Source organism: Aethalodelphis obliquidens, unplaced genomic scaffold, assembly GCF_003676395.1.
Source record: "Aethalodelphis obliquidens isolate GAN/ISIS:26980383/991018 unplaced genomic scaffold, ASM367639v1 scaffold1, whole genome shotgun sequence".
Classification (NCBI taxonomy): Eukaryota; Metazoa; Chordata; class Mammalia; order Artiodactyla; family Delphinidae; genus Aethalodelphis; species Aethalodelphis obliquidens.
The window spans coordinates 5078016-5099829 of NW_020837945.1; the positions used below are offsets into that span (position 1 = coordinate 5078016).

The 21814-nt window shown below is 39.6% G+C and overlaps 1 protein-coding gene across 1 annotated transcript in view; it reads left to right on the forward strand.

The window, feature by feature from the left end:
• Window positions 1–21814, forward strand: part of DSCAM (DS cell adhesion molecule) — a 759198-nt gene that overhangs the window by 389844 nt on the left and 347540 nt on the right. The window lies entirely within an intron of this gene.

A 21814-nucleotide genomic window follows, 5' to 3' on the forward strand; every position in this document is an offset into this window, starting at 1 on the left:
TGTGTGTGTGTGTGTGTGTGTGTGTGTGTGTGTATATATATACACACACACACACACATATATATAAAAGTTCTTAGAACTTTCCCCTTAAGAAATAGTTATCAAAAAGTTTTCAAAAACAAATGGGCAAAGATAATGTCAATTTTGAGGTAGTTACATTTTTTATCTTATTTACCTGTAGGAATAGTCTGTCTAAATTCAGGTAGAGAAAAACAATATCATTTGGAAATACACAGATATTTTACTCTCTTTGGAAAAATAGTCTTTCCTCCATTTAGAAATTATTTTATATTTAAGCTCTGTAAAAGTTTTCTTCCTCTCAAAACTCAGATACAGTCTATCATCATCTGAGATACTTAAAACCACTTCTTAGGAATCAAATATCATCTGTCCTAGAAGGAATAAAACTTACATTACCTTAAGAAATTATAATGGTTCCCTGCCAACCCCACTGAGAGTTTGTAAAGGTGGACCATTGGGTTATTTTTCAGCACTGCTCTGCTCTGGCTGTGTAACATACTGCCAGCAAGGCTGGATGGCCTCTGTAGAAAGAACAAAGAGAACTAGCAAAAGTGGCCCTTGTAGGTCACCAGGTCAGCATTCTCCAGAGATGGAGATTGGGGCAGTTTGGGGAGGCACAGCCTTAAGAAAGTACTGGACTTCAACCCTTGCACATGACCCTCAGGGAGCGTGGCCGGGACAGAACCATTGTGGCTACTCTTATGTCTTTTCTAAACATGGTACAATCCCAAGGCGCACTTTGAATCGTAATGCCAAAGAGTAACAGTTCTCAATATGTGGCCCTGGATCTGCAAGTCAGAAGTATTTTCAGAATCATGCTAACATGTTATTTGTCTTCTTCACTATTTTGATATTTGCTGTGACGAGTAAAACTACCGATGCTGCAGCACAAATCATGGCCTGGGTTACAGTTGCACTCGAATTGTATAAGTATTGTACTACATTCCTCCTTGCACATACTCACAGGGAAAAAAATAAGAATGTCCTTTATGTAGCCATAAAAGTATTGATTTTATTAAATCTCAACCCTTTACCACATGACTTAATATTCTGTGTGAAGAATTGGGAAGTTCACATAAAGTACTTCAGCAACATACACCAGGAAGACTGTTAGCTCCAAGAGAAGCAAGCTGAATTATCTGGGGTTTTTTTCATGGAACATAACTTTTAGTTAAAATAACAATGGTTAGGAAAACTATGATGATTCAGACTATAGATATTTAGATGACATATTCTTAAAAAAGAACCAAGGTGAGCCTGTCACTTCAAGGGAAATAACTGACAGTATTGGTTCAATGGTAAAATTTGAACGTTGGAGCAAAAATTAAAATTCTGGAAAACTTCTATCCAACATTGTATGCTTGAAAGCTTCCCAATATTTAAAGATTCTTCTGATGAGATCAGTGATGATACTCACAATTATTATTTTTTGATATTGTATATTGAAATGTGTCAACATTTAGAAGATCTGCATAATTCAGTGAACCGATGCTCTATAAATGACTAATGCATGATATTACAAAAGTCATGCATCTGTAACAGATCTATTCAAAGTTTAAGCAGAACTTTGAACAATGGATTTTAATGTAATAGGGTATGAAAAGATCATTGCAGCTAACCTTCAAGAAACTACCAAAGAAGAATATTCATAATCACCTGTCAAGACTGTTGAAACCCTCCTTCCTTTTCCCACTACCTATGTGTGAAGCCACTCTGTCTTGGCATACTTCCTCCAAAACTACATGTCACAGGAGCCTGAATGTAGCAGCAGATATGAGACTTGACTGTCTTCTATTAAGGCAGAGATGACAATGGAAAACATGTCACTCTTCTCACCATTTTTTTGTTTTAAAAAAATACAGTTATTTTTATTTGAAATGTTTACTTATATTAACATATAATGGGTTGCTATTTCATGTTTAAAATTATTAATAAATAAATATTTCAAAATCTTTTAAAATTTCTGCCACACTAAATATCAGTAGTTATAAGTCACATAGACAAAGGCTCTTTGAGGTCCTCAATAATTTGTAAGAGTGTAGAAAGGAGTCCTGAGATTTAAAAATTTAAGACAGTAAGGCATCAGAGGCAGGTGCCTCTGGAAGGGAGGGAGAAAGGTGAGATTGGGGGCCACTCAGACCACTATGCCTGCTTCCATCACAGCAGATTTACTGGTGACTATGCTTCATCTGGGATTCTATGTAAAATCCCATTGGAAGAATCCATTCCACATCAATGTAAAATTTAGAAATATAGTCCTCGGAGCAGAGAAATGCAGAGATAGAAAAAAATCAGTTCTTGATTTCACTTGCCATGTCAAACAAAAACCATGAGTCTAATTGTTATACCCACCTCTTAAGGGCAGTATGAGGTTTACATGAGTCAATGTTTGTAATACGCTTAGAACATTCTTGTCACTACCAAGTTTATATAAGTGCTCGTTTAAACAAAAAGAAATAAACAGCCACAAGTGATGGCCTATTTGCAGATTACATTGCTAGGCAGGGAACTAGGCTGATGTGACTCTTGACCCCAGAGATTCAGGAAGTTTGTCCCACTCAGGTTCAGGGAGGACACCTTTAGATTTCTGGGTTCCAATGGGCATTCTCTGTAAATGTCCCATTTCCCAAACATAGTGAAATATAAAGATTATAAAAGGCCAAGCTGATCAACTGGCAGGCACACAAGGAATTAATGGCCCTGACCCTCCAGTTTGGGTGGGTGGGTTCCCTCAAGAGCCCTAAGCCTATTTAGAAACTAAAAATGACTCAGCTTCCAATACAGAAACCCATTTCCACTCACATCTCCAAAAGCAAAATTTGTTGGTAGGGTCTTTGGCTTCCCATTTGGCTGAGTCTTTCCTTCCTCAAGCAATGAGTGTTTACTATGGAGATACAAAGAAAACGACACTGCTTTTTCTTATAAGAAACTCCTAATCTCATAGTGCAGATCTCAATATGTATGTCCAACTCCAAGATGAACATGAGAGGCAGAGCAGGGATGTTGGAACCCCAGAGACTTACCTTAAATCCAGCTCTAACAATTTTTTTTAGCTGTGTGACCATAAACAAGTTATTTACCATTTTAAACATGGGATGGAGACTTGGTAGTGTTCTGACACTTTAGGAAAAGGAAATGAATAAAGAGATTGAAAGCTCAGGAGGGAACAGTGTGTCAGGGAGCCACCTGGAGTCAACTGCAAAAAAGGTATAGGATATAGGTTAGGATTTAGGGTAAGATCAAGTTTAAGGTAACCTTGAACTTTGAGATAACCATCTGCATTTTGCTTCGAAGCAGAGTGATCATTAAACTGAGTCACTTCTTAAAATATTTGAGTGAAAGTGACGTGTCACCTAAAGGTATGAAAGAGCCCCGAGGGCAAGGATTCTGCAGTTGCCGATTGCCCCAGTACCAGGGAATTCAGACAAATGTCTTCGGCAACAGCCCGCTGAATACAAACATCCTCAGTGAGGTATTGCCGGTGACACTGCCTTGTAAACTGACTCTGTTATAAGAATATTAAGATGCTAATACTACTACCGCTCTTATAGTAGTAAGAGCAGTCTGTGGCCACTTCAAGTTAAGTATTTTACGCATGGTGAGCACCCAGTCCTGGAACATTCCAATGGACACAGGATGCAAGTTGCTCCTAACCAGTGCATTTTCTATCCTTCCTCACCCAACTGAAACCACCGCAACAAATCCATACCATCCTTGGTTTTGGAAATCACTCTTATTAGAGTGAATTAATGAGTGCTAAATCTGATCTAACGAAATTTAGCTAATTTCCAAGATTAGAATTTGTTTGGAAAGTTGGCAAAATTACAAAGAATCTCTTTTATCTAGTCCCTTGTGATATTCAGTGAAATTTTGTTACACTATTGTTTGCTGTAAAAATCCTCTTCACATATTTTTGTGAACTAGATATTTTAGAATGTGAATTAAAATTGGTTCTTGGTATGATGTGATAGCAGTAAAGACTGAAATAAACAAAATCCCTTTAATAAGTTGAAATTTAAAATTGTAAATGTCCCCTTGATTCAGGAAGGTAACACTGTCAGTGCTATTCTGAAGCATAACGAGTTGCCCTGGAGTTGGAAGCCTTGATGAGGCACTTTTACATACATGCAGGCACCAAGACACAGCTTTCTCCCCACTAATGGCTTAGAAAGGGCTTCAGAGAGAGTCCTGGTAATCAGGGTTGACATTGTGAATTGATGGCTGATGGAGTGTAAGGGCCAAGGTACAGAGTGATTTCAGGGACTTTTAATGAGACTTGGGAGGTGATCAGGACACACAGTCAATCACACGATAAATGCCAATATTCCCCCATTCCATCTATTCCCCGAGAGGGCCCCTGAGCAAAATAAAAATGATAAGATAAAATAAAATAAAATCAGACACAAAGAATCCTTAATAGAATTTTCTCTATGGAGAGTGAGTCTTTCATAAAATTGTTTTATTGTCCATTTTTTGTGTTCATGTGTACAAAAAGAAAACAAAACTAATAGCAAGATCTCGATATTTCTGAGTTTTTTTTTTTTTTTTTAAGTTTTGTGATTTAAGAAGAAGAAAGCAAACAGAAATGCCTTGCAAAGGCAACTTTGGAATCTACACAGACATCTCTAATTTGTATTATTGTATCAATCTAATTTCAGGGGTCCTCAAATATAAACTTACAAATTGCTCTCAACCCTTCCAACCTAAAATAGAAGAAAATGTTATAATCTCTAGGTAGAAAAACTTGCTTCATTTTAAAGCCAAAGAGGCTAAATATTTTATTTAAAAAAAAATTCTGAAATAAAAATAGATCCGACCTTTGAAGGGAAAAATGTCTTGTCTTCAAATCTGACTTTCATTAAAATAAAAATAAAAATATGATAAAAAAAAGAATATCCCAGAATAGCCTCTTCTCAAGTTAAAAATACAGAACCACATCAAATTATTTCTGGAAGCAGCCAAAAAGGAAAAAGAGGATGAAGTTCAAATATAATATACTGCCATTTCTAATTGTAGTTGGAGTTTTTATAAAACTCTTGCAAGTCTTTTGGCATATTAAACTAACTGGACTCAGTAATACTCATATCAGCTATAATAATAAATATCCTTTGCCCCTCCCTGCCTATTTAATTATGTAAAAATTATCTTCGTCCACCTTTCCTTTCTTTTAAATTTTCACTAGGGTCCCTTTGGGAAATAAGTAATATATATTAGAGAGCCTGGGATTCACCAATTTTTAAATTCCTCGCCTGCCTAAGACGGCCTGTCTCTCAATCCTAATCCTTCCTGATGCTCCCCAATTACACACACACACACAAACCCAAGGGTGGACTTGTGCACCTTTGCTCCTATAGTTCTGTGTTGAAAATCCTCCTCTCCCCTGTCCTTTGGGTGAAATTCATCCATTTTTCAAAACCTCAGCATAAGGTAGAGAGAGGGTCTCCCACCCTCCTTCCTCTAGGGGAGAGGTGGCTTTGTCCTCTTCTGTGCTCTCTCTTCTGGAAATACTTCCCTGTGAGCAAGGGGCTTGGGTTACTCCACGTGTATCCTCACCTCCTTCTGGGTTGCCTGCTGGGCCAACTTGGAAGCAAAAAGCTCCCTTCTCAGACACCTTTGTTCCAGGGCTCTGGAAGTGGTCAGAATGCTTCCAGATGCATCTGGGCAGTGCAGGTCCATGTTCTATCATGTTTTCATCTTAACTTTGTAAAAGCCATCTTGTCTAGCATAGTGGAAAGAGGGTGGCCTTAGGAGTCAGGCAGACCTGGGTTACGTGACCTTAGTGCTTAAGTCATGGGACCTTGCTGAACCTCAGACTCCTCATTCAACTCCGGAGAGCACTGGGGGATTAAATGAGGCTGTATGCAAAATGCCTGGACAGTAGTCATCAGTGAAGATCACTGCTTTCTCTTTGTCTCCCTTCTGTGCATAAACATTCTGAGTGAGGCAGATAGGATGGATTCACCGCTGGATTTAGGTTCTAAGCAGATTACCATTGTGTTAAACCACTATGTTGTAGAATTTACGTCTTAACTATCCTAAAAGCTCATCAATTTAATGTCTTTCTTTAAAAATTATAGGTTTGGCCCCAGAAACTTTACTTTAGGAAGCTAATTAAGGAAATAAGTAGAAATAAAGATATATGTGCGAGTTTTATTTTATTTTAATTATAATAGTGAAATATTAGAATCACCCAGGAGTAGAGAGGTTAATTAAATTATTGTATATCCACTCAGTGGATTGCTGCACAGTACTAAAATGGTGTATTGAAACTTCTTAATGACAGGAAATCATTCATGATTTAGTAACATTCATACAATGTACATTGAATCCACACATAATAAAAATATCACGTAAAATAAACTGAATGCAAAGCTGTTTAAATAGCAATATAATATCAATTGTCTTAACGCACACATATATATGTGTAGAAGAACGTATAGAAGTAAACACAAAAAAATGTTAATAGTGGTCAGCTCTCGGTCGCTATAGCAACCAGCCCTTCTACCTTGGTAAGGGAATTATGAGGGATTTATATTTTATTCTTTTACAGTTTACTTGTTTTTTCAGAATTTTCACACTGTGCCAAATTATATTTGTGATAAAAGTCATTTAAAAAAACCTTATAAAAATGAAAATATGGATTTCTATATACTGTGATGTTTAAATATATGCTGATAAACATATAAATTTAATAACATTTTTCTTGAGCTAGAGTTTTCTTTGTATTTTTTCCATAAGTTCCCAAGGGCTTGGAATATGTCTTTTCATGTTTAAATTCCAGCTCACTTCTTGGTAGAAATTCATTCATTTTTCACTTTTCTTATAACTAATGTTTACTGAGTGCCGCTCTGTGCCAGATGGTACCCGCTTGGGTCCTGAAAGATCCTGGGTTGCTGAGGAGTGGATACCAGTTCTCTGGGTGTGGCTTTCAGAAATGGGCAAGACTGGGACATCAGTGTATTCTCTCTGCTGTGCTCCTCTGACTTTGAACTCTTCAGATTTGAGGTCTTCTAAACCTTTCATCCAAGAAGACTCTGCTGGTCTCCATGTCAGTTGGCATGGAGAACCACCCGCCAACGTGCACACAGTGTGCATTAAATGCAGGATTACCTTGGACATAAGGAAACAGAGTCGAGTGACGTTCAGCCCATGCGCTCATGTTCAATTCTGTACATATTTTTCATCTCATCTCTCTTTGTACTCCTTGTTTAGGGGGTGGTAGATTTTACTATCTTCTGAATGTTTGTATTTTTGAAATATTTTTTCATGATTAAACATCGAATCGATACTATCTCAAGAACAGAAGCTTCTGGCCATGCTTATTGTATATGGGCTGACTTTGTCTTTTCACCTGTGCCTCCTTTTAAAGAACCTTGCTGAGTCATAACCATTGCTTCTGAAGTTATATTCCCTATGATGTTGCTATTCGGTCCTTTGTGGGAAGCATCTCTTTAGCCGCATATCATAGAGCTTGGCAGGAGCCAAGGGAGGAAGCTCAGGGTTCACAGTGGACCCAGAGGTTTCTCTGTCTCACATGTGGCTGCCCTTTCCCCCACTGAATCATAGATGCATCGCCCATTCTCCATCCTTGAATTTCGGGTGTTGTAAGAATTTGCAGTGTTATAAGAATTTGTGTTTTATCCTTCGTTGTGACTCTGACGGATACTTACATTCATGTGATTATTATTTTTTAAGTTTTTTGGGGGTAATTTCTTACAAAACAGTTGCCAGTTCATGTTGTATAGGAGTATTATCTTCTAATCCACTTGTTCTATAACTATGTAAAAATACATTTCGTTTTAGGAAGGTATGGCTTATAGATGAACCTCTGATCTGGTCATCTAAGGGTTCTTTTGTAGGTGTTTGCATTTTCCAAATATTTATCAAATGTTCCTTTTTAACCCACACTAGGATAGTTAATGATTTTTAGTCTTGATAAATGTTATAACTGTTTATCGCTTACAGGCTTTTTTAAATAGTAGTGTTAATAGGATTACATGTTCAAGAAGCACAGAGCACTGGTTGATCAGGAATTCCTCTCCTTCATTCACCGTTCCAGTATGAGATTTGAGAAATGTATCGAATATTTGATAAGGATGCATAGAATAACCACGGAGATAATGGGTGGAATCAAACAATACTTCTGAAAAGAGTGATGAAGTGAAGACTTGTGCTCAGGTGATTGTTTAATATGTATTAGTTCCCACAGCCCAGACCCACTTCTCCTTTGCACACTTGCTACTCCCCTGGAGGGGGAGAACGAAGGGACTAGTCAAAATTCCTTTCATCTGAGGAGAATCCAGGGTCACATTTCAACGCCTAGTATATGCAAATTGTATTAACATACTATACTCAAAATGACATTATGGAGCTAACCATTCTTCACAATTTTATGATAAGGAACTTCAATAAAAGCAATGGAAGGGTATACTTCTCCCAATATTGTCTGTAAGCAAGCATTTTTTTTAAAATGTCTTTATCGGAGTATAATTGCTTTACAATGGTGTGTTAGTTTCTGCTTTATGACAAAGTGAATCAGCTATACATATACATATATCCCCATATCTCCTCCCTCGTGCGTCTCCCTCCCTCCCACCCTCCCCATCCCACCCCTCTGCAAGCATTTCTTTGAATGAACGTGCCTGGTGCTATATGGGCTGCAGTGCGGGATGCCCACAGACGCCAGTTCATAAGATGCGTGCGGTCTGGAGATGTCCTGTGGTTGACGTTGTACTTGCTCTCACGCTTGCCTAGAGGAAGCTCCGTAGTCCAATAAAGATGTTAAAAAAAAAAAAAAAAAGTGTTTGCCCCCAAAGGAAGGAAAATTAGAATGCTTTGTAGTTGTACTTTCAAATCACTTGCAGACACATTATCTCGTTTGATTAGACTGAGTTGAGGGTTCTTTCATGTTCTCACTGATCTGCGCTGTTTGCTCATAATTTGTATTAATAACTGTGACATTCTTATTCCAAGAGGAGGTGGGCACATTGCCTAAAACTCAGCTTCCCTCAAGATTTCTGTGTTTTGTGTTTAGGCACCCATATACTTTTAAATACGGAATTGGCTTCTTTATTTAAAGCTCATCCGAAGGGGTAAATGAACATCAATATCCATTCTAGTACCCACGAGGTCTCCCCAGGGTGGGAGCCTCTATATATGTATGAACACCGCTTACATGGCAGTGGCTGTAGAGGTGACTAGAGCTCCATGGAGGGTGTTCCAGACTCCAGTGATTTCACGCACCGAACTCATTAAATAAACATTACTCATTATATTAAACGAACTCATTATATTAAACGTTATATATCTTGACATCTTTTTTCATAATAAAGCTATTCTCTTAGGAGAAGCTGTCTCCCCACCTCTCCTTCCTTGCAAAGAAGTGTAGGTGGTTTGCTCACTTTTATATTAACCTCGTTGTACAGGAGATGGGCAGAGGATGAGCGGCTTTGAGAAGCTGTTGTAGGTTCGGTTGTGTCCCCCAGATGATATATGAAAGCCCTCACCCCCAGTAATTCAGAATGTGACCTTATCTGGAAATAGATCATTACAGATATAATTAAATTAAGATGAGATAAGACTGGAGTACGGTGGCCCCTTAATTCAATATGACTGGTGTCCTTATAAGAAGAGGGAAATTTGGACACAGACACGGAGGGAACATGGCCATGTGAAGACAGAAATAGAGGTTGGAACTATGTGAACATAAGCTAAGGAATGCCCCGGGCTACCAGAAGCTGGAAGAGGCAAGGAAGGACCCCTGCCTAGAGGCTTTTGAGGAAGTATGGCCCTGCCAGCAACTTGGATTCATACTTCTGGCCTCCAGAAATGTGAGTGAAGACATTTCTGTGGTTTAAACCACCCAGTTTGTGTTTTTTTAATGTACTTTTTATGGCAGCCCTAAGAAACTAGTACAGATGCCATATTGAAAGATGAAGCCAAAGGCAAAAAACAAAACAAGTTTCACTGGCAGTCAACTCTCCAAAGACCTTGCATCTTCTCACCATGAATTATTCAAGTCTTTTTTTGTGTGCGCGTACCTGTCAGTTTGAAAACCAAGATTGTCATCTCTTGGTTGGCTATTACAGATCCTTCTAAAATTGTTTCTGTCTAACAGATGACTGACAGACTCCATGTTCTCTACTTCTGTGCAGTGGAGGAAAAAAAGAACAAAAATTGAGCTTTCGACTGAATATTGAGATTAGGCTCCCACCCCTGCTGAGAGGGTCTCAATATGAAACTGGGCAAGAGAAGTCAAAGGAAACTCGATTAAGCAAAGCTAAACTGAGACAGCATCATTCTCTCCCTCCCACGTCCAGACAACTTCCTCTCCAGGAGGTTTCCTAGGGACAGGAGGTAGAGTCACATGATGAACAGGATACAGTCGGGGTTTATTCTCAGTGATGTGTACTAATGATCCTGGCCACACGGTCTGTCCTCCTCTGAGGCTACCTTTATTCTCACATACCCTCCTCAGCTGCACACACGTTCTCTTACTTCCATAATCTTGCAAAATCTCTGTCCTCGAGTTTTCTCTTACACGATGAGTGAGCATTGTGATAATGTGTATGGTGGCCATTGAATAGGAAACAGTGCAGGCAGCAAAGCTGATGCATGTACATAAAGAAGATATTTTGGGGAGTGTGTATCCATCCAGTGATTATAACAGGATGTATTGATATTTTCTTTTTAGAACAAGAATTAAGGGTATGCTTTGTAACTCCATTCATTAATCTAAGTCAGTTGCGTCTATGTTTCTTCAGCTAAGCTTTTCGTGGTTGGATGCTTGCCAGCTAGGTTCATATGGTTACAATGACTGGGGAATTTAACAAAGAATTTTGTAAATATATCTGGAAAGTATTAATGCTAAGGGATCTAGGATGGGAATTCAGCATCGATTTCGTATAATCTTTCATAGAATTCGTTATATACAGTGAATATGTCTGGAATGGGCCAGAAAAAGTGGTGCCCACCAATCAGATGTCTTTTTTATGACATTAGCTTTTTCGTTATGGCCCTCATTTATGCTATTTCACTTCATAAAATATTGGTTATTTTAAAAGGATATTCTCTAATTAAATTTTAATATCAAGAAATGAAAGAAAGATGGCTTCAATGCTAGACATTTATAATGACCTTATTACATCCTTGCTCATATGACAAGTTGAAGTTTTCTCAGCATGATATGAGAGTAATTTATCAGGAGATATCAAAATGAGTAAAATGTATGTTGTAGAAAACCCTTTTGTACTCTGTCTCAAGAAGAGAGCAAATTATCTTGAAACACAAGGAATTTTTATTCATCCTTTCCAAAGGAATATCCTACTTTTATTACATACATGTTGAATTATATTGAAGGAAAGAGTATATTTACCATGTTGTATGGGATTTCTGAATGGTGCAAGATATTCCACTGTACACTATAGTTACTGTGAGAATCGCTTAGATAAGCCAGTAGAAAACGGATATGTTCCACGTAGAATTTGAAGACAATTATTAGGTGGGAAAATGTGGGGGAAAAAATGTAGGGAATTTCTTTAAAAGCAAGATTTGCTTACTGTAGAGCACTGAATTCGTGCAAGCATACCACAGTACTTCATTTGCATTGGAATGCATTCTAATAGGTCTTAAAATGGCCTTTATTCCCATGGTTTTGTGTGATGGTTCAATAAAGTAAAGACTCTAAGACCCCTCTGTAAACTGTAAAGTATATGGTCTGGATTTTCAGATAGTAAGGAGGTGCCTGCTAGATGAAGGTCTCGGTGAAATGGAAGTTGTGGATCACTACCATCAGTGTATTAAAGAGACTGCTTTCCTTCAGGAACAACACAGGACCTCAGAATACCCTGTCTCGTATGACACCCCTCCCAGTGTTCTTAAACACTATTGTGGTCCAGTGTTCTAGATACACCTTACTTTTTATGTCTATAGTACTGGTCACTATAATGATGACCACTTTGTACGGTCATTATTTGCGTAGAGTTGTGCATTCATACCGATTTCTTTGCTCATCCTTGAGTATACTTGCCTTTCCTGAAGCACATCCTTTAGTTCCAGGAGATGCCTCTTATTGGCAGACTCTCTCAGTTTTTAATCAAATTCTAGCAAATTTTCGGATATTTTCCTCCAAATATCGCTTATCTACCGTTTTTTCTCCTCTCTCTTTCTGGAATTGTAATAAGCCATATGATCTCCTCCATCCCTCCTCTAAATCTCTTTATTCTTTCGTATTTATATTTCTTTTTCTCTTTAGGCACTAATCTGGGTAGTAATTTCATCAGATTTATTTTACCGTATATTAATCTCCCCAACTGTGTCTAATCTAAATATTTATATCAAAGATTATGTTTTGCATTTCTGGACATTCTATTTCATTCTTTCGCTAATTTATCTGTCTCTTTTGACACCAGTCTGTTGCTCTATCTCATTCTTTTTTTTTTTTTTGCAGTATGTGGGCCTCTCACTGCTGTGGCCTCTCCCGTGGCGGAGCACAGGCTCCGGACACGCAGGCTCAGCGGCCATGCCTCATGGGCGCAGCCGCTCCGCGGCACGTGGGATCTTCCCGGACTGGGGCACGAACCCATGTCCCCTGCATCGGCAGGAGGACTCTCAACCACTGTGCCACCAGGGAATCCCCACTCTATCTCATTCTTGATTCAGTTTTATATTTCTGCAAACATTTCAAAAATACTTCTTGAGTAATCTATATTCAGTTACTCCATTATCTGAGATCTAATCGTTTCTTCTGACTCTTAGGGTAAATTTTTCCCCAGTATGTTCAGTGGTTTTGGACTGGGGGCTCAGGATTTGAAAGAAGGAGTTGGGCTTCATCTGTAAACATCCTGGTGGCTCAGTCCTCCAGGGAAAATGTACCTTTGCTTCTGCCAGATGCTCTTGGAAACTGGGTCATTATATGTTAATTTCTTGGCGTGAGGTTTCTTAGACCCTGCAGAACGTAAAGCCAAACACCAACCTGAGCAAGCCTAGGGCTATGGTTAGACATAATTTTTACCCAAAGCTCAGGCAGGAACAAGCAAGGGTGTTTGCTAAGAATTTTTTTTTTGTCCATCACTTCAGTGAGTTTGTAGTTTTCTGCAGGGGTTTCCTCAACTTGCATAGGACTAAAGTCTTCTCTTTCTTTCCTCATTTCTCCCTTGAAGAGAAATGTCCCACAGCATCTGCGAGCTCTTTGCTCTAAGTGTTCACTTCCCTCTCCATTTCTAGAACCCTAAGGCTTTTCCTCACTTGAGAACTCTGCTGTTCATGTAAATGTGTGTTTATTATATTTACCCAGAATTGAAGTTTCTTATACTAGGAAGTATTTCATAATAATTAACCTTTTATATCATCAGAAAAGGAAGTTGCTACAACACACATTGACTTATGACCATATTCAACTATTTGGGAAAACAGGGGAAAATAAGGTTCCAAATAATAGACCATATTTTTATGACAGAAATGCCCAAAAATCAATCCAGGAAGGAATTTTATCTCAATATTCTAAAAGATAATTCATTAGATGGTTGTATGATAAAAAAGCAATTAAAATAATAATGAATAAGAAATATATGTGGGGAAATTTGCTGGCGGTCCAGTGGTTGGGACTCCGTGCTTCCATGGCAGGGGGCACAGATTCAGTCCCTGGTCAGGGAACTAAGATCCCACATGCTGTGCCGTGCGGCCAAAAAAAAAAAAAAAAAAAAGAAAAATGTGGAACAGAGAATAATAACTGCTCCCACTTTAAACTGCAAAGTAATTTGACAGGGTACCATTGAGAAATAGAATTCTGCTAATCACTAGTTTCTATCACAGCCTAAGAAGTAAACATAGGAATTGGTTATAGATTAATAAAGTAAAAACTGTCATTAATGAGGAAGTATTGAGGTGATGCAAATTCCACAAGAATTCACTCTATCATTTCTGAGAGCATTTTCTACACCACACATGTGTTCAGTCCTGTCTGCCAGGCCAAGCCCCTGGGCTTTGGACAGACCAGCAGGGATGGCAGGCCGTCTCCCAACAGTGGCCAGGCGTGGGCAGCAGCTTGGATGCCCAGCCAGGGAGTCCTCAGCACCACGCCAGTCCTTCTGCTGTGGATAACACTCATTCATGTTCACAGTAAGTCTCAGAAACAGCCTTTAAAATTGCCTTCAACCAAAGTCTCAGAATCTGAAAATCTGCAGACTTAAGGTCCTATATGTGTTTTCCTTTTAATTTTCTCAAGGAGGTTGCAAAACCCAGGAAGAGTTGCTTTGCAATGAAAAATACTTATGTTTTATTCAAGAGTTTATTCCTTTTCAAAGGCCTTATTTCACTTATATTTGCCCGGGAGGCAGCCTGAGGCAAAATGAAATAAAAGCACCATGGTAAGATCCACAAGGCTGTGACACTGCAGCAGGTGCCTTAACGGAGCTTGGTATTGCTTTTATACAGTGATGTGCATTAACGCTTATCTGGGGCAGTCGTGGTGTGGTGAGGGCTAGATGCACCCTGAATTTGTTACTGCTGACAACATGGAAAGGGACTCTGCTGTTTAAGGCTCTGAGGCTGATACTGACAGCAATACCCCATCAGCCCAAAGAGGCTCCCTGCCCCAGGCTGTGAATAATTTTACTCTCTTTTTTTATACTTAGAATTATTTCATTACTTAGAATGATTCAAGTTCATTTTTCTGATGAAGATTTATCAATCTTTTAAATGGATATTATGTTTTTGAAGGAAAGACAAAGCTGCAGTTAGGAGGAAGAGGCATTGCAAAACCAGCAGCCTGCACTCTAACCCAATCTTCATCAGTCTCATGAACACCAGTAACCCAGCCAGAACAGTGACCGAGGTGTGCCAAACCAGGCTGTCAAGAAGTGCATAGCACTGCAGAGGATCCAGGAAAACTGAAAACACAAAACATCTTACCCCAATAATTACGTATCTAGGTAGACACGTTAGTGAGACTCTCACACGTGTGCTGAGGAAAACTTGTCAAAGTTTGGGAAAACTTTTTTGGTAATAGTGGACTATTGACGTCAGTCTTAAAGTCCATCAGTAATGGAATGAATGGATTCATTCCTTCGTTTGACAGATATTTAATGAATAACTGCTATGTACGTGTCTTGCACTGTTCTGGGTGCTAGGGATACAGCAATGAAAAAAAAAAAACAAAAAACGAGAAAAATTCATACCTTGATGAAGCACCATTGCAGTGGTTAGCCTGAGATATATTTACACAATATGACACTATATTTCCATTAGAAAGAATGGAGTAGATTTCTCTATAGCAACATGGAGAGAGCTTAAGAACACAAATGTTAGGTGGGAAAAACAAGTTTTTCCATAATAAATAGTAAGCCATTTATGTAAATTTGAAAAAACAAAGACAACACAGAACCATATGGATGCATATATGTGTGTGTGATAGAATAAAAACTGTAAACTGGGAATATATACACTTAATTCCTGGTAACAGTGGCTTGTTAGGAGCAAAAGGAGAGGGGACAAAGCAAAGAGAGGAATTTATCTAGCTCTGTAGAGTTCTTTCATTAAAATAAAAAATAACAGTGTTAACAACGATCAATTCTGTGTGTTGGTTACACAGATTAGTATTTTATGTCTGTGTAAGTGGTTTATGCTTTTTCAATTAAATGAAATATGGAAGGAGGAGGAGGGACAGAGGAAGGAGAAGAGGACCAGTGAGGACGAGATGGAAGAAAATAAATCATGATGAGGCCAGAACTTCCTCTAAAGGACTGGTTCCTGAGGAACCCGAGAGATCCCTGGTTGCAAGGCTGAGTGGATCCCCCCAGGATCTCCCTGCCTTGGGCTCCTGCTGCCGGGACGGCCTCCCCCGTCAGTCCTCTGTCTTGCTGTCCAGTTTGGGCGCCGTCTTTCACATCTTCCTGTTCTGTACTCAGCAGCATCCCCGACTCAGCCACCACTGCTTGACTTCTGCTGCTCTGGGGTTTACCTGTTGCCTCACAATCTGAAACTCATCTGTACTATCCTGGCAGCACCCCCTGACCTCCTGGGACCCCTGTTTTACCTTCAGGATTTCCGGGTGTCACACACACAGCCCCTCCACCGAGGACCTCTCCTCTGCTCCCCAGCTGCCCCGTGGCTCGCAGCCTGGCCTTCTGTGAGCCCAGATCTCTCTGTACCAACATAAAGAGACGGTGCAGCCAATGACTTGCCAGCTTCTTGTCCCCTGGTCATGCTGAGCATTTTCATGGTTCCTTCCGTTATAACCACCCATGGCTACCCCTTTCTTCAAGGAACAAGGTGTGACTCACCTCTTCTTGGAAGCATCACAAATACAGTGTCTCAAACGGTGGTCATTCATGAACCACCTTTGGGATTTCTGCCATCACTGAATACCACCCACACTATCATCTATTTTGGTCCTTCACATGGCTCATGTTTTCTTAAAGCAATGTAATTATAAATTCTGGCCAGACGCAAGTGCCTTCCAAAGGCTCTAAGCCAGTGGCTTACTTTTCCTGTGTTATAAAGAAAAGAAAAAGGAGATCGACACGTGTTGGAGAGATGTCAAGATAAATTATTGCCACAAAAAAGTGCTTAGAATCTTAGTGGAGGAGAGCTGGATGCTCGTAGCCGGTGGGCAGATAAATGGGACCCTCTGAGTCTTTCCCTTTGAAGGAATCAGAGGAATTGAGGAGACGTGTGCAGGGAACAAATTCTCTGGATGTGCTGTCATGGCATTTCTCTGGCGAATGTCATCAGCCTGCTTACCAATAGCAATTCCTGCCCCACCCTAATCGATTATAGATATATTATTTTTCAGTCTTTGTTGACCTCAACACTTATGTATATCCAGCTGACACTATCTGTCCTGCTTTGTGTGGTTTGTACTTTTATTTTATGGTGTTTTTTTCCCCTGTAGCTAGAAATTAGCGTTTAGTGATGGAGTTGCCTTCGACCCCATTACCAGCTCTGCATATCATGGGCAATTGCTATATGACTGTATTGATAACGTTTTGTCGCGAAAGATACTGCTAGACAATGGATTTCATGATCAGCGAGATCTGGGGAAGACTTTTAGGAAATGGAGATGCTCTTACAGCAGAAAGCTCTGGGATACGGAAGCTGGCGTGAGAATTTCTACCCTATCTCATTGGGTCAGGCCATTTAAAACCAAGAGGTTCTGAGATTGGGGTGACAACAGGGGCTGGATATAATAACATGACTTCTACCATGGGGTGGTTTTCTAAGTACATGCTTGCATACAGATTTGTGCTAATGACTCAGTAAACTCATCATAATCCCCTTAGACATCTTCATGTATCATCAGAAAACAGACATAATCCCAGACCTTCACATGATGTGGCTTGAAAAAGAAATCAGCTGCTTTGTCTGCCACTGTAGCTATAAATGCAGCCATGCCTGTGACCTCAGAGACTTGTCAGTCTGCGTGCTTGAAGGGAAGCCTTTAAGAATCTCAAGTATATAAGGACTGTTAGACTTGCTCGGACATGGGAAGCCTGGTCAAAAAATAAACAGACAGATCTTCAGTATGCTGAGCAGTGCTCTTCAAACATGTTTTACTCTGACTCGCCGTAAGAAATACAGAGTAAAAAAAATACATTTTATATTGAGATCCAGTATGCACGTACATATACATAAACAAGTACGTGCACATCTACGTATACAAACACACACACAATCCTGTATGGGCACGTAGGAACTAAAACAAAGCCTTCATAAAATACTGACCCCTACTATTTGCGATGCACACTGAATCGTTCTATCTTCTCTATTTTATTTTTTTTAAATAAAGTTACAGTCCATGAAATTGATTTCGCAATCCATTAATAGGTCACTACCCACCATGTGAAAAACCATTACCCCACAATATTTAAGTGGCCTCCAAGTAGTGTCTATTTTTATCCTTAAGACTTCCTGTGTTTCTACTTTCTTTCCTATAACTGTATGTCGTCTGTTTCAGGCAGACTAACTTTATGATTAATAGTCACTGTGTTTCACCAATAAGCCCAGGGTCTTCAATTCCATTTGGGTCCCTAACATGATAAACAGAAAAAGCGCACTCATTTGGGATTGATGTGTCGTGCTTTGCTCTTCCTTCTTTGTCTTTTTTCTGTTTGAACATGTTGCTTTTTCATCAGCACACAGCCTGGACGAGAATAGATGGTCAACATGAAATACACAGTCCCTTCCAGCCTCAAAATCAGAAAGCTCTTGGGACAGGAAACAGCATTGATGCACCGCTTCTAAATATTAGTTAACCTGATACAACCAGCAGGCGGAATGATGTCCTTTTCCTTATCTTCCCTACATCTATAAGGGGCCACTTTTAATCCTAGGAGTCCAAACTGTGTCACCCAGGGACACCAGTGCCACACCCAAGGCTTCTCTTTCCCAGCCAAGACTCTCTTCTCCAGCTATTCAACTCCTCCCCAGAACACGGGAGTCACCTTTGACCCCGGCCCGTTTCTTCCTCCTGCAGCATCCAGGCCAGTTCTATGTCCTGTCAGCTCTATTTTCAAAATGCATCTTATTTCAGTTCCCTGAACATACCATAGTTTTTCCCACCTCAGGACTTTTGCACATTCTCTTTTTTGGTCCTCAGCCCCCCTCTTGCCATCTACTGTGCCTCATTTGAAACGCACCCTGCACAGACCTCTCAGACCCACTGTCTAAACAGCAATTCTCTATCTAGATTCAACCTTTTTGTCTTAATTCTCTCAAGAGCGCTTTTCACATTATGTAATTGTTTTTGTCTGTTTATTTATTCTGTCTGTCTCCCCAACTGAAATACTTGCTCCTAGAGGTCAGGGGCCAAAACTGTTTTGTTCATCTTATAAATGAATAAATACAACTCAAGTTTTTATAAGATCTTTGGCTCTTAAAAAAAATCCTTACATAATTCCTTCAAAAAAAAAATCTATTCTTTCCCATGATTTATTCTTTTAAAGAAATAGGAATCTAATTAGAGGAAAGATTGATGACAGACTCGAATATCTGCTCAAGAGCACTGATCTGATCATTAACAGCCTAAATGGGGTAATTAGGTATACAGTCGGATTGCAGCATGTAGGCTTAAATTAGAAGTGTGTAATTGAGCCTCATTTCACTGCAGGAGAATCTCACTGAGAGAATTTTATTTACATAAGAAAAATGTCTTAGTGAGATTACTTTGGGAGAACTTAGACATATATCTGTCAGATCACTCCTTATTTACCAAGTCCAGCCCAGGGATGCTGGCTTACTCCTCACATCCCGTGTGTGGAGGGAACATCAATCTTTCCAGCCACGTGGGTTTCCAGGAGGCTCAAGGTCCAAGTTGGGGCTTCCCTATTTTCTTTTTTTTTAACTTTTCATTTTATATTGGAGTATAGTTGACTAACAATGTGTTAGTTTCAGGTGTACAGCAAAGTGATTCGGTTATACATATACATGTATCTATTCTCTTTCAAATTCTTTTTCCAATTAAGTTGTTAAAGAATATGGAGCAGAGTTCCCTGTGCTATATAGTAGGTCCTTGTTGGTTATCTGTTTTAAATACAGCAGTGGGTACATGTCAATCCCAAACTCTCTGACTATCCCTCCCCCCAACCCTTCTCCCCTGGTAACCATAAATTTGTTCTGTAAGTCTGTGAGTCTGTTTCTGTTTTGTAACTAAGTTCATTTGTATCATTTTTTTAGATTCTGCATGTGAGTGGTATCATGCAATATTCCTCTTTCTCTTGATACTTGATACTTTCATATCTTGATGTGTTGACACTTACATAAACATAGCAGACCCTAACAGTACGATGCCTTAGTGTACAGAGCCTGTTTGGGGGAAAAATTCAAAGTGTGCATGTCATCAGGCATTTAATTCAGCATTTGCAGGGTGAGGGGAAACAGCAGGTAAGTTAGGCAAACCCGGGGATCGCCTTGTCTTCGAAGATGTTGCCGTCACTTGGGGGAGGCTAACACATACATGACCAATTAGACTGAATGCAATTAGGTGTGAAGTCGTGTGTCGCACAGTAGTTCAGGAAGGTCAGGAGATCCTCTATATAGTGGAGTAGACTTTGGGGTTAGGTGTCTGGAGTGGGAGGGTTACAAAGACCAGGAAAAGTATGGAAAGCCTCCCCTTCTGCCTTTAAGCGTGCGCATATGTGATCAGGCTGAAAACCAAACAAAACAGAAGACCATCTTTTGTCACATTTACTCTCAACATAAATACTATCCTAGGTGTCTCTCCTTCCCCTCTGTCGTGATGCTCACATGAGTTTGGTCTACACCTGCTGCATCCTGTCTCTGAGCTCACCACCAACTGATACCTTCTTCAAAATAAATTTCAACTGCATAAGTAGGACACTAAGAGAGTCTTCTTTTAAGATGTTCAAAGACTTGATACTATGAAATAAAACATGTAAGTCCCCCCTTCCCTTCTCCTAATCCAGTCATGACCTCAGAAGTGAAGCAACTACAGTTAACATTTTGGTGGATATCTTTTCACTTACATACACAAATTTACTACCCCCCAACACAAACACACATTCATTGTCTTTTGTACATAATATTATATAATGTTCTGTAACTACTCTATGTTATGTCTTGGAGATCTTTCCATGGATTGTACATAGATTGACCTTACTGTCTTTTAAATGGATGCATAATATGGATGTACCCTCGTGCGTTAATCTATTTGCCCTTGATTGGCATTTAGGTTTGTTTTCCATTTTTCATGTTTTAAACAATGCTGCAGTGTACATGTTGGGTGTACACTGATGTGTGCCCATGTATGAGTGGCCCCTAGGATAGAGTCTTTGAAGAGGACGAGCTGGATCAGAATATATGCAATTCTTACATTTTAAGTGTGCTAGCAGATTGCCCACCAGAAAGCAAAAGTCCTCACCAATTTGCACTCCTACCAGTGGGTGTTCATTTCCCCACACTCTTGTCAAGACTACATATTATCAAATATTTTAATTTTTTCTAATTTCCTGGGTGAAACATAACACCTTGTTTTAATCTGCACTGATTTGGTAAGGTTCTATGTAAATTCTGATCCTGAATCAGTGAAAATATAATTTCATTTGTGGAAAAATTGATGATTTTACAATTTCACGTTGTCTAATCCTGGAATTTGATACACCTCCCCGCATTTACCCAGGTCTCCCCTTATCCTCTTTGGTGATGACTTGTCGTGCTCTTTAAGTTCATCTTCTAGAGTACTAGCTGTTCGTAGCTAGAGATTTAATATTTTTGCTGATCTAGCAAGGTAGATATTTTACCATTATGTTCTATTGAAGATTTACAGCTATTCTAAAGTGCTTTTCTCTAGCAGGAACTTACATAGACATTCTTATTTAATATCACAATATTTCCAGGAGGGTAATATTGCCCCATAGTACAGATAAGGAAACTGAGGCTCTGTTAGGCTACGTTTGTATTCTCAGTTACCCTGATAGGAAGACACAGAACTGAGATGTCTGCATTATTCTTTCCGGAAGTGCTCTCCTACCCCTGCCCACCACTCCATGCCCTCCTGGGTCTCCATCCTCCTCTCTTGCTGTCTTTTGCTGACCTTCTTCCCTTACTTCCCTCCCTGGGGGCTCCTGGGCATCAGTTCCCATAAAGGGCTCCTCGACATGCCTAACTTGGTTCCCAGAGCTCTGTCTCCAACTCCAATGTATCATCCATGCCAAGTCACCCAGCATGTCCAGGACTGAACTCCTGTCTTCCCTGAGAAAGAGACAGCCTCACCCAACTTCTCTACTCCGTCCCTGCTACCGCAGTCCCGTCAGTCCTTAGACTCAGCACTTGCTGTGAT